The sequence below is a fragment of the Astyanax mexicanus genome, chromosome 19 (genome assembly GCF_023375975.1).
Source record: "Astyanax mexicanus isolate ESR-SI-001 chromosome 19, AstMex3_surface, whole genome shotgun sequence".
Lineage (NCBI taxonomy): Eukaryota > Metazoa > Chordata > Actinopteri > Characiformes > Acestrorhamphidae > Astyanax > Astyanax mexicanus.
The window spans coordinates 23,631,869-23,643,931 of NC_064426.1; the positions used below are offsets into that span (position 1 = coordinate 23,631,869).

Genomic DNA, 12,063 nt, shown 5'->3' on the forward strand with positions numbered 1-12,063 from the left:
GCACAACCTGTTTTAAATGGATAGTTCAACTTAACATAAACTACACTACTCTATTGTCTGAGAACCCTAGTTTGCTTCTCTAACATTATTTTTGCACTGGAAATTAAACCTACACCTAGGCCCATTTATTATACAATAAATGGACATGACCTTAATAATACTAAAACTTTATTTATCAGTTATGTTTGATTATATATTCGTTCTAATATATAGTGTATAGTGCAGGCTGCAGTAGGTGAAGAAAATAAAAACTACACATTTTCCAAACTTTGATGAATGCCAGAATTGTTGTTTCATCTTCAAACTACTATTACAGCTTTTTAGACCATTCTGTGAATGGTCTTTAAAAAATGACCAATATCATTCTTTGAAATAATTTCTGGTACGATATATTGTCTACAAAAAAAAGACTCTTAAGGAATAACAGGAAAGGAATAACACTATTGGCCAATAATTGCCTTTTTTTCAGGCGATGTGGCCAATAATTCAAACGGATATTAGCTGACATTAATTGTATGTCAGAAAAAAAAACAAAGCAATGTTGGTCTTACAATTGGTACACACTGGTTCTTCTACTTTAAACGATAATATTAGTTATTTTAATATTTTTTAAGCTAAACACCTAACCAAGTGTCTGTTTTCTATACAAGTTATAAATGGTGTATCTCAGCAAATACACAGACATGTAATATCGGACTTTTGTATCAATTCAGAATCCCCACATTCCCACAATTCCCTATTAAAAACATTAAAATGTTGTGAAATGAGGGGATTTTTTTTATAAGTAAACCAATATCAATAGACTATAAATATTTGATTACACCAACTAGTGACTAGATTTCCAGGTGGTGTATGTATATATATATATATATATATATATATATATATATATATATATATATATATATATATATATATATATATTTTTTTTTTTTTACTACTACTTAGGTCAGTTAGTTTATCCTGACTAAGACACTACTGTACTGCTGTTCCTTATAATTGAACAAACAAGAGGGTTTAGGAGAACACTTTCGCTTCCTCTATGAGAATAGCACGGCCAATACAATCAAAATGATATGAACATTATACAGATGATAATGTATAATACAAAATGGTCTAAGGTTATGAGAAATATATCTAGAATAGATATATAAGCTATGGCTAGGTAAAGTCTCTTCATTTTATTGGGCTTTCAGGTCGACAACCGCAAACCCGGCCTACACACTTTACCAGCTGGCTGGCTTGTTAACTCGATCAGCTTACTAGCAAGATTAGCTAGCTAAATACAATGTTTAGCTACAAATTCTACAATATCAATTCATTTTAAATATATAGGCTCTATATAAACCACGACAAAGGAATCGTTTGCTTTATATATCATATATAAATAAAAAAAATAGAAGCCGCTCCTTGCAGTGAGGCCAGCTTGCTAACATTAGCTTAGCTAGTCTTAGCTGGACATCAGCTTCGACAGATAGCTAGCGTTAGCTAACCTAGCTAACTAGCTAATATTAACGAGAATACTGGCTCGGAAATAAAATAAATTCAATCTTAGAATGTTCCTAGCCTTAATCAGATACTTTACACGTCAGAAGACGACAAAACAAGCAACTAAATGGCCCACAGAAAACGTAAAATTAGCGGCTAATTACCTTAGATAGCTAACAGTTAGCTAACCTAGCTGCCCAACGTAACGCTAGCTACACATAAAACCCCAATACCCGCTGGTTTAGCTTAGCTCAAAGGCTAGTTTAACTAACTAAGCGACGAAATGTTAAATAAGCTGCGTTTGTCGACTACATGTATCTGTCTAATAAAACAGTAAGCATATCGGCCGTTTCTGTAGGTTTTCTGTGGTTCTGAAATTACCTTATTAGCCCGGCTTCTCAACAAAAATCCGTCTCCTCCTCACCGCTGGTAACAAAATGGCGCTTTCACAAGTCTACGAAGGGCCGCGTCGCTTGTCCCGCCCCGAGCCAGCGTCAGACCTATCAGATGGTCCAAAGTGGCCACAAGCCAAGCCCACATCAAAATGTTGTCCAATCATGTGCTCTGGAGCCGCCGCGGATACACGGCTTCGAGCACCACTGTCCAATTACATACACCGGTCAGCTCGTCAGTTTTCTGGGCGTGGAGTGAAAAAAACACACATTTTCCTCCTTTATTTTTTATAGTTTCGCTTCATTTTACCGGTTAAAACAACACAAAAGAGGCCAACTGGAGTAACAGACGTGTCCCACTATTCCCAGCTTTCTCACTAAATGCGAATAAAGGCCAGACGAACGTCAGCCAGAACTGCTTCCTATGAAAAGTCCTTGCGACACACACGAAGCTAAACCCTCAGAAACGAGGTGATTTGGACGCGCTTAAGCGAACTCACGCATTTATAACATTCATACAAGTGTAAGAGATATATAATTAGCTTTAAGGCACAACAAGGGGGTTCATAATCACCTTTAGTGTTCAACCCCCTCACTATTACTCAGCTAGGTTAGGTTAGTATGGGGCGATAAGACACGTAACGCTAACACTACCCCAACACTTCCTGTGTAAAGTGGCTAGGTTAACTAATACACAAAAGCCAGAGAAACTCCTTCTTCCAAACTCCAAAAAATAGAAGCTGAACAAATATTCAAACATTGTTTCCTATTCTGTTGGTTGTTCCAACAATGTATCAATCATTTGTTTGTTTAAACCTCTATGGCATGCGTTCTATTATGTTTTTTTGAGAGGAAAAATATATTTTTTGGAAGCTTAAGAAGCTTGAGTCCCAGTGGATAGAGCAAGCTGAAATTTAGATTTTAAATTTTGATAACAAGCTGATCTATTTAATTGATTTTGAACAAAACTGCACAAAGCAATATAATAATATAAAACACTGCTTTCGTAAGTTTACTACAAGAGTGTAAATATTACATTTTCTGCACATACACATATATTTGCCATGACATATTTTTATCATCACTGTATTGGACGTAGATATGCCGTGTAACATTATATTAACATAAATTAATAGGTAAGTAAATCAATAAATAAATATGGTATGGTATAGAAAGGTGTAATATCTAAACCCCCGGGTAATATTTTTTATTATTAATTAACTTATTTAAAATTTATTTTTTTTTATTTAACTTTAAAAAAAATTGTATTATATCTGTAAAGAACATTGTACGTGACTAACAAAATTAGTTTTGAAAACTGTGTAGAAATGGCCTCTCACTGAATGAGAAAGCATAATAAAAGTCCCCGGGGTTGTATTTGTCTATGTTAGCTACAGTTTTTGGCTGTAAACTTGCTAGTTATCTTTTTTTCTTCTTTTTATTCAGACTGTAAACGAACCCTGCAATAATAGTCTCTAGCGTTTTTCGTAAAATGGTAGTTTTCATCTTACTTTAAGGAGGAAATGTTATGACCACGTATCTACCACTAGATGGCAATAACATACTAACTGTGGGAATAGAGGACTCAGTATCCCAATTAATACCATTTAAATAACAAAGATATTTTTACTCAGTGAAAAAAAGTAGTTTATCTTTAATTCAGTAATAATTTTAGAATGTATAACGTTGTAATATAGATTACACAGTAAAGCTTTAGTAGTATCTAACATTAGATAGTCTTCTGAAAACTATTATTATATTATATTATATGTGTTTATTGCTAAAAATGAATGTGAGCTCAAGTTGTTGAAGGTAAGTTTTTCATCATTGGAATAGACTGTAATAAAGAAAACTCTAAATACAAATAAAGCTTCTGCTGCATGTGTTTTATTGTTATATTATTGATATACAGGCACTCCAAACTGTTTTGGAGTTTGTCATACAGCAGACATAAGACAGTTTAAGAGAACGGACGGAACAGTACTATATAGTACAAATAAAATGTGTGTGAAGGAGATAAGGTGCAAAGATATGTAGCATACAGTAACATATAGGTCATAGATAATCACAGCAGTTACTGAGGTAGAGAGTTTATAGTACTTAATGGAATGAAGCAAATATTGCAGATAGGCATAAAGAGAGTTCCAGTACCTGTGTAAGTGTGTGTGTTTAACTGCCCGGCGGAAGAAGCTGTTACAGAGTCTGGTAGTAGAGGCTCAGGTGCTTCTATATTTTCTGTCTGATGGCATCAGAGAGAAGAGTCCGTGTGAGGAATGGGTGGGGTCGTACACAATGTTGGTGGCTTTGTGGATGCAGTGTGTGGTGAAGACATCTGTGACGGAGGGGAGAGAGACCGCGATGATCCTCTCAGCTGACCTAAATATCCACTGTAGGGTCTTGTGACCAGAGGGTGCCTAACTAGAGGGTGATGCAGGTGATGTAGATGCTTTCTACCTCTGTAGAACATGCCTTAGCTTTGATGCTCTTTTGCGTGATAAGGTTTTAGGCAGGACCACAACAAATACTATATAAGAGATTGCCAACATTCGAATGTTCACTGGATTTAATTTTTAATATATCCATTAGTTTATCTTTTAATTAGCTTTTTTTACCACTCATAGTGGGTCAAAAGCCATGCAGGAAAATCATGAACCCATGAACAGGCTGATTACAAGCAATGACGCACACACCAGGGGGCAGTTTTGTATAGACATTTCACATACTATGTGTTTTTAGGATTTTTTCTGTGACATTCACACATTCACCCTATGACAGTGATCTTCTCATCACAAGGTCTCCATGCTCTGCTCAAAAGGATCCCAAAACAAATCTTGATTTGTTCCTTAAGGTGATTTAGTTCCAGTCAATATGAGTTAAGGTTTCTCATTTACAACATTACTGCAAATTATGGCAACGGTAGCTGGCTGACATACAGCGTTGATGGAGGGCAATTTGAGCTATCCTGCCTCTGCCAGTCCAATGATGTTTTTCCTCTCACAGTGTATCACATGGCAAAATGTCTTAAGGTTTTATAGAGACTTGTCTAGCAGTTAGCAGTCTCTCACCAAGAGGTACTCTACCCAAAGCAGCCTCTTAGAGTCTTTTTATAGGGCAGCAAGGGAAGCACCTTCATGCATCTTGTGGAAAGACACAGTGTCTAATCATTTCAAATGGAATAAGCCACCATCTTGAACTTCTAAACATTTAAAGAAGGTATGATGTTTTTTCTTGGGTTCCACAGACCAAAACATAGACATTGGAAAAATAACTTAAATAAACAACAGTTTATTCCCCTAGTTTTCCATCTAATGCTTAAACCACATAAACAGCACAACATGGAAATCCAGTTCACTAATTTAAATGTTATAGGTAGAGATATGATTTTATGTGTCATCACTTTTTCTCCCTCTCAGGCAGATGAGAACAGATAACTCAATCCATCCCATCCATCCATTCATCCATCAATCATCAATAAAGAGTTATTCCTGGGAGGCCATTTTACAATAGTTTCATACCAAAACAAGTCACGACCAGTGCTATGCCCTATAGCAGTGTTTCTCAATCATGGTTCTGGAGCCCCCCCTGCCCTGATATTTAGACTATGGTCAGACTACCAGCCCAAATCCAATTTTTGACGTTTCAAGATGATTTTTCGATAGTCTGAACAGCCAAAAACCCGGTGAAATCTGATTACAATCAGGTTTGTACTGATGCATCTCAGTTTGGAGACTCTGGACACTCATATCTGAGTGTGAAGTGCCAACTGAATTACTCACAATGTGACACATAATGACCTCATCAAATCCTGATCAAATCTGATCACATACTAATAACAGGGCAGACAGTCTCAACAGATCTGATTGGATCCAATTTGCCTTCAGTCTGAATATAGCCTTAGTCAACTCAACACATTTGATTTAACTAACCAGATTTAGTAATCCTTACAAAGTTGTAGGGGTAGGTTAAGCAGGAAGACCACCAAAATGTGCATGTCATGAACCCCTATAGCACATGATCATGTTTATCTGCTCCAAACAGTCTGGTTTTATTCGCAATATATTTTCTCACTCTAGTGTCTGTGTGTGTATGTGCACATCTGTGTCAATAATGTTTAGATAAAACTTAAAGGAGCTAAATATACAAGAACATCTAAAAAAATAGAATATCATTGAAAAGGTACTTTATTTCAGTAATTCAGTTCAGAATGTAAAACTCATATACTATATAGATGTATTACACACAGAGTGATTTATTTCAACCCTTTCAGACCCTGTGCCTTTAAAATGGGCTTGTGTTCTGTGTGTAATATGTGTTCTTCTTTCTTGCATTTTCTAGCACTTAACACAGATTGAGCCCTACTGTCTATTAAAATAGACATTTATCAGCCAATCAAACAGCAGCTTAGCCTCACCCTCAGCATTGGAAACATTAAATCTGTGCACTAATGTAAACCATGGCAGCATCCCAGCTAATGGGAATTCCCCCATCATGTTGTGTGTTTTACAATGTTAAACAAGTGAGTACACAATAAACATAACAAATTATAAATAATATATTTTAATATTATTTACTTATTTATTATTTAATTCAATTATTTACAGAATCATGTGGTTTTGAGTGCATTACATACAGAAACAGCGTTGGAATTGGAATGTAATTCAGGTCTAAAAGAGTTAAGCCTTTATTTATTTTATTGCTGATGATTATGGCTTACAGCCAATGAAAACCCAAAAGTCAGTATCTCAAAAATATTGAATATTATATAAGACCAACTGGTACTTTTGGCAGTGTGGGCAGTGTGTCAAGTCCTTCTGGAAAATAAAAGCCACGTCTCTATAAAAGTTGTCAGCAGAGGGAAGCATGAAGTGCTGTAAGATTTTTTTGGGAAAACACAGGGATAGAACACAGTGGGTCAACACCAGAAGATGACATGACTCTCCAAACCATCACTGATTGGTGGAAACTTCACACTAGACCTCAAGCAGCTTGGACTGTGTGTCTCTCCACTCTTCCTCCAGACCCTTGATTTCCAAATGAAATGAAAAATTTACTGATGGTCAGTGATGGTTTGGAGAGCCATGTCATCTGCTGGTGTTTTCACCTTTATTCATTAGAATTGTGGTGGTTCCCTCAAACTTTTGGACATATAGTGTATGAAAAGCTTTTTCGAACAGTGAGTGTTTTAGTCTAGATAATAAGGTGGTGCTATCTTTATCCACAACCTCAGGAACAGAGTTAATGACAATAAAGTGTTCATAAAGTTTCAGCATCAGACTTTGTATTATTATAGTTATTAAAATGACATTACAAAAGTCAAGGGCCACAACAATAGTTCCTGTTCCATGTCATTTTAATCTTGCCATCTCTAATTAAGCTAAAGAATTCTGCACTGATATGGGATATGAGTGTGGGGCCTCCTGCATTAAATATAGATTGTGATTTCTGCCAGAGTTGCTTGTCTGTTCACATGGACAATTCAAGCCAGATGCTGCCAGTCATGATCATAGCCACCTATTGTGTTGTCCACTTTGGGTGGCAATGCCTTCTATGATGTATCCCTGTTAAACACATAACACTGTGGACAGAGGAAATGCAATGTTGCATCTAGTATGTGTTTTCAACTGAAACTAAGATTACCTTGTCTTGCCATGAGCACATTGGCCAATATTTAGCCTTACTCACAACATAATACTTAGCAACCGGTTTGGTGCACCTAAGCCGTCTGTTCCCTGACTTTTGCCATGTTAACGGATAACATCAATCCATCATTCAGATTCTTAATACCCACATCTCATTTATTAAAGCACCATCTCAAAGGTTCTTCAGAGATCCAAAATAAGGCCTTCTGTTGCACTCGTTAAAGAACTTTAATAAATAAATAGAAGAGTGCAGTGTGTTTCTAAGGAGTTGGCACAAGCAGGAAAGGCACCTGACACACCTCCAAAGACCAGAGGGTCCAGATTTTCAGACAAAGAGCATGACATCATCCTAGGAAATGTGGAGCCCAGCTGGTCAGCCTCAATAGGACAGAGAGCTGAGATAAGGCCAGATCCTCACTGTAATTAGGCCCCCAATCATGTGTGAGGTGATGACAGGCGTGAAATAACAACAGAAAACGCTCTGTTGTATTAATGATGCGCAGGAAATGAGAATGGAGCCGCAGTTTGTAAATACGGTGTTTAAATTAAGCAAAAGTAAACACACATAGTTAGGGGATTTTTAACAAAAAAGTAAAATAGAACCAAAATAAGGAGATAAATCATTTACAGCAAAATTAATAAATTAATTAAAAGTTAGTTTTAACATACAATTTAACCTATTTCAATGGATCCATAGAAATGCTGAAAAAATCGTTGTACACAAACTTCCATTGAAAGTTATTAAGTAAGTAAGTATTATACTAATTAGACACCCGATTTACACTCAAATCAGCCTCAATTTCTCCTCTAGTATAGGCCATGTTGACATGATAGAAGTAATTAGCTTGTGACAACCCTTGTGAAAAGGAAGTATACTTAAGGGCATTGAAAGTATGTTCATTAAGGTTAAGAATAATAAAAGTATTTTTCTATTTAATATACTCAAAGAAAATAAATAATATACTTTAAATATACTTAAAGTGCACTTTAGGATTTTTTTTCCCAGTGTCATTAAGGTGTACTACACAATATGTGCATCAATGCCAAGCTAGTACATTTATAATATACTTCAAGTATATTCAAAAAATATTGTTTATCAAATAATTCCATATGTTTTAATCTACAATGCAAGAAAAGTTTAGAATTATGAAAAATACTGAATTAAAAAATTGCAAAGCACACAAAGCACTGTTAACATTCAAATTGTATGCATTACTGTTTATTAAAAGTCAGACATATTTAATTAAAACATACAAAATTCAGAATCAAATACTTGTTTCAGCTTTTGGGCTCTCCTGATGGAATTCCCCCATGACTCGTCAACTCATTAGCTCATTACCAAGCCCACCCTGTTATAGAATAAGGAGGGGGGTTGTTTAGAGCACATGTGCAATTCAGGATATCCTTGCCTTGTAGTGGACGTCTTTGGTGGGCGTGGCCTTATGTAGTGTTATAGAGATATGCCTTTCTAGAGTGTTTTGTAGTATGTAGTAGTGTACTGGGATGGGATGTGTTAATGGACACTTTTGGTAACCCTGATAGCAGAGACCAGAGGCGATTATAGGTTTAAGAGGAGTTCTAGACATATATACATAGAAGCCACATCAACTTATGCTGTCTGTTAAAGCTGACATATCAACCATGTGCCCCCAGTGCAGTTATTAGTACTGAGAAAAAATAATCACAACTTTTATCTGAGTTTCATACGGTTTGGTTTGTTACAAATGGCAGAGATACAGATATGTGACAGGACGATGTCACACTTTAGAAATACATGTTTTCATGCAGTTTGTATTATGCTCTTTAATAAAGACAAACATATGGTATGGCATATTAATAAGTGTATGAATGCATTAATTTTATATTTATTTATATATATTTATGTATATATTAGGGGTGTAACGGTACGTGTATTCTTTGTGAACTGTGGGTCACGGTTCAGTTCGTGTAATCGCACACAGAATAGACTGTACAGCCTATAGGAGACTCTTTCGCGTGCTTTCTTTCTCTCTCACACTCTCTCTCTCTCTCTCTCTCTTTCACACACTTTCGCTCTCTCTTCATCTCTCTCTCCCACGCCTTCTCTCTCTCTATCTCTCAATATGCTTAAGAAAAAAATATGTGTAGTTTAAGCAGTTAAAGTAATGCTGTTGTTTTTGTTTCTAATAAACCGTCACAATCATGCTCACTATTTGTTTATTACAACAAGATCCAAATGATGGAGCCTCTCATGATGACAGTAGGAGAGAACCCTGGTTTCAGCCATTTAATAAAAGTGTTCTAACCCCGTTACAACATTCCATCCCAAAAAACAAAACATGGTTTAATAAAGTTCCTTTGTTATTATGAAGGTGTGTTTATAAAGGTGTGGCTATACAGAATGCTCAGCTGTTTTATTTTTTCCACTAGCCATACCAAAAATATACCGAACCAGGGTTTATATGGAGGTGTGAACCGAACCGTGAAGTTTCTGTACCATTTTCTGTACCGTTACATTTATACATTATTTATATGTGTGTGTGTGTGTGTGTGTGTGTGTGTTTCAGCATGAAAGCACGTATTTGTAATGTGTGACAGCATCCTGTATTATTACTACATCTCTGCTGTTTGTATCAAACCAAACCGTGTAAAACTCAGGCTGATAGGCCAGGAGGCAAACTATGCAGCGCCTATGTATGAAGGTCTATGGTTCTGAGAACTCAACAAAGCCAAATATAGGGTAAAAAAAAATCAGTGATGACTCAGCAGCCAAATCACACAGTAATAATTGGCTGTTTCCCTTTGCCTAAAAATATAGAGCCAAAATATATAAAAACAGAAATAAAGCTATAAAGCATGCTTTTTGGTGTGAGACTATTTTTTTATCAAACAAATATACCTAACATTAGTTGTTAGAGTAACTATGTTTAATTTAGTAATTACTTCTCATTTCAACCATATAAATGAAGGTCCGGTCACAGATCATGAATAATGTAGGCCAATTTTGCTAAAAGGACAAACTGAGAGAGAAAAAAAGAAAAGTCCACTCAAAAAAAAGTGTTAAAAGGAGCAGCTGCTGTCCAGGTAAGCTGTATTTTTAAAGTATATTTGTTACATTAATTTTTTTTTTTAAAATAAACAACACATATGTAGATAGCTGGACATTTAATTTACACAGAGAAATTGTTAGTTAGCCAAACTAGCTAGTTAGCTAAATGTCTGAGCTAAAACTTAATTAGCTAGCTAACCTAGTGCCAGTGCTAACAAGACAACTAGGTTAGCATTAGCTTAGCTCGATGTAGCACACAACAGCAGGCAAAGGAAAACTCAAAAGAGAGACACAAGCCCTTTTTAGTAGAGTACTGCGTGTAATTTACTGTTTAACACAGTTTATTAAATTGTTAATTTATGCTTTTTATCATATAACCAATTTAAGTAATTATTTGACCTTTTTCCATTTGAATCAACTAGCTAGTTAATTAGCTTAGCAATTTTCTCACTGAAGCAATTTGCTACACTAAAAGGTGTTTTGGCACACACACACATTTATGGTTGCAATATGTGTTTTTCCTGATTAAATGGAGACTTTTCTTGGAGACATTTTTTAGGACTCTTTGGTCATTTAACTCACCCCATTATATGTAGCTCAATACATTTTTGGCTGCTCATGGTTAAGCAGTTATAGGTCATTTTTAGTTACAAAAATCTTAATATATAATCAATAAAAATGTATTTAAATTCCTCAATACTGAAAACCATTGGGTCCCTTTTTCAGGTATCTATTCTCACATGAACCATTAACCACGAGGGTACAGTTTGATTTAAAAACATATTCTAAGCTGAAGAAAGGGACCCTCAAAATAGGCAAAAATTGCATTTTATGGCCACTGAGAAAACGGGGTTAAAGCTTGTATCTTCTGCCAAACTACAGGATAAAATTTAAATGGGTTTTGTCTTCTTTATGTATGTTCATATGTCTGTCAGAATATGTATGTTAACTGTATTTTGTATACAGTTGGTATTAAGCGGTTGGAAGAAAGTAACAAAACTAATACATGCTAAAGTATAGCTTTTATTAGAGTAGGTTTACAAGTAAGGCTGAGAGTCATTTCCATCATAATGTTTTTGTCAGTCTTTGCAACTGCACATATATGAAAATGAGTCATAGATCTGAGCCAAATCTTGGTCAAATGTAATACATTTAATTGTGGAGCTGTAAGAGTTCTGGCCCAAATTCAAATCAGACGTGCAAAGCATGTCTGTAAAGTTTTGGACCCATTGTGAAAAATAAGCTGGGCCAAATTTGTCTGCCAGATTTGTTACATACAGCTTTGGAAAAAAATAAGAGACCACTTCAATCAATTTCTTTGATTTAGCTGTTTATAGGTATATGTTTGAATAAAATGAACATTGTTGTTTTCTATAAACTACGGACATTTCTCCCATTTATAACATTTATTTGCAGAAAATGAGAAATGTACGCTGGCCGAGAAAGCCCAGCGCAGTGCAAATTGAAAAGCGCTGCAAAAGCACAAAACACATCCATCAAAATTACAACACAGGCG

At 35.6% G+C, this 12,063-nt stretch overlaps 1 protein-coding gene across 2 annotated transcripts in view; it reads right to left on the minus strand.

Annotated features, from left to right (window-relative positions):
• Positions 1 to 12,063, minus strand: part of arf2a (ADP-ribosylation factor 2a) — a 114,114-nt gene that overhangs the window by 18,159 nt on the left and 83,892 nt on the right. Inside the window, exon 1 of one of the 2 annotated variants that reach the window (XM_007229946.4) lies at positions 1,870 to 2,007. The exons of the other annotated variant lie outside the window; for it this stretch is intronic. The gene's annotated coding sequence lies outside the window, so the exon portion shown is untranslated. Of the gene's footprint in view, positions 1 to 1,869; positions 2,008 to 12,063 lie in introns of those variants that run through there. 2 annotated transcript variants of the gene reach the window in all.